Below are 6,620 nucleotides of genomic sequence, written 5' to 3'. Positions count from 1 at the left end.
ATTTTAAGAAACACTGTGTGTGTGTGTGTGTGTGTGTGTGTGTGTGTGTATTCTTCACATTGTGGGGACTCGACTTCCTCTCAGGGACATAAAGAGTTAAACAACAGAGCAGATCATAAAGAGTTAATCAGTTAAGGCATTTTACCAACAGGCAGCCTCACGTGAACAGCTGGCAGTGAAAGGGTTAATGTGAATCTAATGAAGTGACAGGAAAGAGTCTGAGGACAAACTCACTGATGAGCAGCTGAGATTATACTGCTGTTACCGTGGCAACATCGCACCGGTTATTGCGACATACAGCAGTGAAGCTGCAGAGCTGTTTGTGTGTTTTATTCTCTTTGTTTTTTTTATTGAGTGAAACATAAATGATTAACATGAAAACACAAATGACACAAGACAATACAAACAAAACAAAAAATAAATAAATAAAATGTTTATACTATATACATATACATGTCTGTGTGTGTGTGTGTGTGTGTGTGTGAGTGTGTGAGCGTGTGAGTGTGAGTGTGTGAGCGTGTGAGTGTGAGTGCAAGTGTGTGTGTGTGTGTGTTTATGTGTGTGTGTGTAGATGCAATAGTGTGTGTGCGTGTGTGTGTGTGAGTTAGTGCGTGTGTGAGTGTGTGTGTGAGTTAGCTGGTGCGTGTGTGTGAGTGTCTGTGTGTCTGTGAGTGAGTGTGTGTGTGTGTGTGTGTTACTGACTCTGTGTGTGTGTGTGTGCGTTTGTGTGTGTGTGTGAGTGTGTCTGTGTGAGTGTGTGTGTGTGCAGATGCAATAGTGTGTGTGTGTGTGTGTTTGTGTGTGTGAGTGTGTGTGTGTGAGCGTGTGAGTGTGAGTGTGTGTGTGTGTGCAGATGCAATAGTGTGTGTGTGTGTGTAGATGCAATAGTGTGTATTTGTGTGTGTAGATGCAGTAGTGTCTGCGTGTGTGAGTTAGTGGGTGCGTGTATGTGAGTGTGAGTGTGTGTGTGTGTGTGTGAGTGTGTGTGTGTGTGTGTGTGTGTGTGTGTGAGTGTGAGTGTGAGTGTGACTGTGTGTGTGTGTTACTGACTGTGTGTGTGTGTGTTTGTGTGGGTTAGTGTTTATGTGAGTGTGTGTGTGTGTGTGTGTGTGTGTGTGTGTGTGTGCAGATGCAATAGTGTGTGTTGTGTGTGTGTGTGTGAGTGTTTACGTGAGTGTGTGTGTGTCTGTGTAGATACAGTAGTGTGTGTAGATGCAGTAGTGTGTGTGTGTGTGTGTGTGTGTGTGTGTGTGTGTGTGTGTGAGTTAGTGGGTGCCTGTGTGTGAGTGTGAGTTTGTGTGTGAGTGCTTACGTGAGTGTGTGTGTGTCTGTGAGTGAGTGTGTGTGTGTGTGTGTGTGTGTGTGTGTGTGTGTGTGTGTGTGTGTGTGTGTGTGTGAGTGTGTGTGTGAGTGTTTACGTGAGTGTGTGTGTGTCTGTGTAGATGCAGTAGTGTGTGTGTGTAGATGCAGTAGTGTATGTGTGTGTAATTGCAGTAGTGTGTGTAGATGCAGTAGTGTATGTGTGTGTAGATGCAGTAGTGTGTGTGTGTGTATGTGAGTTAGTGGGTGCGTGTTTGTGAGTGTGTGTGTGTCTGTGAATGAGTGTGTGTGTGTGTGTGTGTGTGTTACTGACTCTGTGTGTGTGTGTGTGTGTGTGTGTGTGTGTGTGTGTGTGTGTGTGTTACTGACTCTGTGTGTGCGTGTGTGTGTGTGTGAGTTAGTGGGTGCGTGTGTGTGAGTGTGTGTGTGTCTGTGAGTGAGTGTGTGTGTGTGTGTGTGTGTTACTGACTCTGTGTGTGCGTGTGTGTGTGTGTGAGTTAGTGGGTGCATGTGTGTGAGTGTGTGTGTGTCTGTGAGTGAGTGTGTGTGTGTGTGTGTGTGTGAGTGTGTGTGTGAGTGTTTATGTGAGTGTGTGTGTATCTGTGTAGATTCAGTAGTGTGTGTGTGTAGATGCAGTAGTGTATGTGTGTGTGTAGATGCAGTAGTGTATGTGTGTGTAGATGCAGTACTGTGTGTGTGTGTGTGTGTGTGTGTGTGTGTGCAGATGCAATAGTGTGTTGTGTGTGTGTGTGTGTGTGAGTGTTTACGTGAGTGTGTGTGTGTCTGTGTAGATGCAGTAGTGTGTGTAGATGCAGTAGTGTGTGTGTGTGTGTGTGTGTGTGTGTGTGTGTGTGTGTGAGTTAGTGGGTGCCTGTGTGTGAGTGTGAGTGTGTGTGTGAGTGCTTACGTGAGTGTGTGTGTGTCTGTGAGTGAGTGTGTGTGTGTGTGTGAGTGTGTGTGTGAGTGTTTACGTGAGTGTGTGTGTGTCCGTGTAGATGCAGTAGTGTGTGTGTGTGTAGATGCAGTAGTGTGTGTAGATGCAGTAGTGTATGTGTGTGTAGATGCAGTAGTGTGTGTAGATGCAGTAGTGTATGTGTGTGTAGATGCAGTAGTGTGTGTGTGTGTATGTGAGTTAGTGGGTGCGTGTGTGTGAGTGTGTGTGTGTCTGTGACTGAGTGTGTGTGTGTATGTGTGTGTTACTGACTCTGTGTGTGTGTGTGTGTGTGTGTGTGTGTGTGTGTTACTGACTCTGTGTGTGCGTGTGTGTGTATGTGAGTTAGTGGGTGCGTGTGTGTGAGTGTGTGTGTGTCTGTGAGTGAGTTTGTGTGTGTGTGTGTGTGTTACTGACTGTGTGTGCGTGTGTGTGTGTGTGAGTTAGTGGGTGCGTGTGTGTGAGTGTGTGTGTGTCTGTGAGTGAGTGTGTGTGTGTGTGTGTGTGTGTGTGTTACTGACTCTGTGTGTGTGTGTGTGTGTGTGTGTGTGTGTGTGTGTGTGTATTCTTCACATTGTGGGGACTCGACTTCCTCTCAGGGACATAAACAGTTAAACAACAGAGCAGATCATAAAGAGTTAATCAGTTAAGGCATTTTACCAACAGGCAGCCTCACGTGAACAGCTGGCAGTGAAAGGGTTAATGTGAATCTAATGAAGTGACAGGAAAGAGTCTGAGGACAAACTCACTGATGAGCAGCTGAGATTATACTGCTGTTACCGTGGCAACATCGCAGCGGTTATTGCGACATACAGCAGTGAAGCTGCAGAGCTGTTTGTGTGTTTTATTCTCTTTGTTTTTTTTATTGAGTGAAACATAAATGATTAACATGAAAACACAAATGACACAAGACAATACAAACAAAACAACAAGAAGAAAAAATAAAATAAATAAATAAAATGTTTATACTATATACATATACATGTCTGTGTGTGTGTGTATCGCTGTGTATGTGTGTGTATACATGTGTGTGTGTGTGTATCGCTGTGTATGTGTGTGTATACGTGTGTGTGTGTGTGTATCGCTGTGTATGTGTGTGTATACGTGTGTGTGTGTGTGTGTGCGTGAATGTGCGTCTTTGTGTGTATATAAATGTGTGTGTGTGTGTGTGTGTGTGTGTGTATATACATGTGTGTGAATGTGTGTCTTGGTGTGAATGTGTGTGTCTGCGTGTGTCTTTGTGTGTGTATATCTGTGTGTGTGTGTGTCTGTGTATGTGTGTGTGTATATATGTGTGTGTGTCTGTATATGTGTATATGTGTGTGTGTCTGTGTGTATATGTGTGCGTGTGTGTCTTTGTGTGTATATATGTGTGTGTGTGTCTGTATATGTGTATGTGTGTGTGTCTTTGTGTGTATATGTGTGTGTGTGTGTGTCTGTATATGTGTATATGTGTGTGTATATATATGTGTGTGTATATATATATGTCTGTGTGTGTCTGTGTGTGTGTGTGTGTATGTGTGTATATACGTGTGTGAATGTGTGTCTTGGTGTGAATGTGTGTGTCTGCGTGTGTCTTTGTGTGTGTATATCTGTGTGTGTGTGTCTGTGTATGTGTGTGTGTATATATGTGTGTGTGTGTGTCTGTGTGTATATGTGTGTGTGTGTGTGTCTGTATATGTGTATATGTGTGTGTATATACATGTGTATGTGTGTGTGTCTGTGTGTATATGTGTGTGTCTTTGTGTGTATGTGTGTGTGTGTGTGTTTGTATATGTGTATATGTGTGTGTAGATATATGTGTATGTGTGCATGTGTCTTTGTGTGAGTGTGTGTGTCTTTGTGTGTGTGTGTCTGTGTGTATACGTGTGTGTGTGTCTGTGTCTTTGTGTGTGTATATATATATGTGTGTGTGTGTCTGTATATGTGTATATGTGTGTGTAGATATGTGTATGTGTGCATGTGTCTTTGTGTGAGTGTGTGTGTGTATATATGTGTGTGTCTGTGTATGTGTGTGTGTATGTGCGTGTGTATATATGTGTATGTGTGTGTGTCTGTGTGTGAATGTGTGTGTGTGTGTGTGTGTGTGTGTGAATATGTGTGTGTGTATGTGTGTCTGTATATGTGTATATGTGTGTGTATATACATATATGTGTGTGTGTGTGTGTGTGTGTGTGTGTATGTGTGTGTGTGTGTGTGTGTGTGTGTGTGTGTGTATGTGTATGTGTGTGTGTGTGTGTGTGTGTGTGTGTGTGTATTCATTCAATTTAATTCAGTTTTATTTATAAAGCACCAAATCATAACAGAAGTGATCTCAGGTCTCGTTCCACGTAGAGCATCCAGACTGAACTCTTTAATCTACAGAGACCCAACATTCCTGCACGAGCAGCAGCAGGAAAACCTCCCCTTTAACGGGAAGAACCGGACTCTAGGTGGACGCCATCTGCCTCGACCGGTTTGACCGGCGGTGTTCTTATCATGCTGATGTTTGTCCAAGTGCTCATGTTTCTGATAAGTTTGTTTTTAATTAGTTATTTGACGGTATAGAAAGGGGGTCTGACGTCATGACTGACAGCTGTGACAGCCGCCCTCAAACCTCCGTCAGGCAGTGGGACGGATGAGATGGCGTGTTCCGCGGGGTGTCATCCCGCTGCCCGACTCTGGCTCCAAATGATGTCACTCAAGCAAGATGGCCGCTTCCTTAAAGGACGTATTTTTGCTTCACTTTTGCATAGCGCGTCGTCCATATTTATACAGTCTATGGGTGAAACCAGGATGAAGCCTCGTCCTCCGTCCTTGTTCTCTCCTGCTTCAGGCCTCCAGGTCTGTAGGAGGTTTCTGGCCTGTTGCAGGTCAGATCCCCTCTAGAACAGCCCCCCACCCCTACAGGAGGGGTCTGTTCATTTGGGTCTGAGGAGCAGCTTTCTATCTGAAGGAGGGTTAAACAGCGATCAGACCCTCAGACACCAAGCTGGGTGTCTTTCCTTGGGTGTTCTCCAGAAAACAAACTCAGTTTCAGAGAGAGCTAACTTAAACTCAGGGTCAGTGATAGAAAAATCCATGTATTAGTTAAGTAGGTATGGTCATATGTATGTATATATTTGGCGGCAGGGGAACACTATGATAGTTATACGGACATCATGGTCATCATGTTGAAGGGAAAGCTCTGTAAAGCTTTGTCTAGGTCTGTTAGAAGGAATCTGTAACCAACTAAAGGTGCCTCCCAAGGCCGTCGATATATACCAGTGACTTTCCTTTGTTTCTTGAGAATTCTCCACGGAGACTCTGCAGACTCTCCATGTCTGCAACATATGTTCTGTTTGAATTAAAGAGACGCTTGACTTCAACCAACCTCAGTCTATTGATAATTTTATCTATCAGTCAGTTACCGTGGTAACTTAAACTCTGTGAAGCTAACCTGCTCGGTGGCAGGTTTTCTTCAACAAACCCTGAGTTTGGCTGTGTTTAGAATCACATACTAACATAGTATTCATACTAAGTAAGATGTCAGATTGAGTATCTACTGCGTTCTAACTGCAGTGTGGATTTTGTCTGTGTGAGAAAAGTCTGGATGTAAACTAGATTAGAATTAGACTTTCTGTGTATGTGACGTGAGTTTACTGGACACACTCAACTGCCCCAAAATGCATTGCATCTCTTCAGACTGCGACATGACTACTGTACAAAAAATATTATATTATATAACAGTAAAATATTTAATAATTCCAAATATCCTTAAATTAACTGGAAAATATTACATTGAGTGGCAGACGTAATGTTTTACATTTATGATAAACAATTTTCATTCAGTGGAAGCTTGACTGTTGGTTCATTTAATATGCAGTAAGCAGCACACACTGATTGAGTGTGTACTCGGGATGTGCAGAGAGCCCAGTGTTTGTATCTATAGAGGATTAAAAATCCTGTTTTTGTTTTTACTACACTTTTAACTTTAGAAAATTAGTGTTACAATAAGTGCATCTCCTCATTGCAGACAGACCTCTATCTATTAACACCCATAACACAGAGACAGCACAGCGTGTAACATGTAGGCAGGAACTTCACAGGTGATTCTTGCTTTGCACTTTTCATTTATTGCCTATTTTTTACAACCTAACTTTGTGGAAAGGAGAAGAGGAACAACAGGTTATGGAGAGTCTTTAAGAGCACTTTGCTTGTGTCAGTATCTCAGCTTTATCTCTGGGGAACACCCCCAACTCCAGGACTGATGTCCAAACAAAGAAATGTGCGTCATGCAGCAGGTGGATGTGACTCCCCTCACTGAGACCTGCTGATAGACGTCACAGCGGAGCAGAGGAGAGACACTGAGATAGTGATGTAACCGACCTGCACGCTGGTCTTTTTTCTT

The 6,620-nt window shown here is 43.3% G+C and overlaps 1 long non-coding RNA gene across 2 annotated transcripts in view; it reads right to left on the bottom strand.

Annotated features, from left to right (window-relative positions):
* LOC137172747 (uncharacterized) overlaps window positions 1-6,620 on the bottom strand; it is a 272,865-nt gene that overhangs the window by 195,103 nt on the left and 71,142 nt on the right. The gene's annotated exons all lie outside the window — the stretch shown is intronic.

The sequence above is a fragment of the Thunnus thynnus genome, chromosome 20, assembly GCF_963924715.1.
Source record: "Thunnus thynnus chromosome 20, fThuThy2.1, whole genome shotgun sequence".
Taxonomy (NCBI): domain Eukaryota; kingdom Metazoa; phylum Chordata; class Actinopteri; order Scombriformes; family Scombridae; genus Thunnus; species Thunnus thynnus.
Note: the sequence above shows the minus strand (reverse complement) of the source record. Positions and strands in the feature narration are given on the sequence as shown.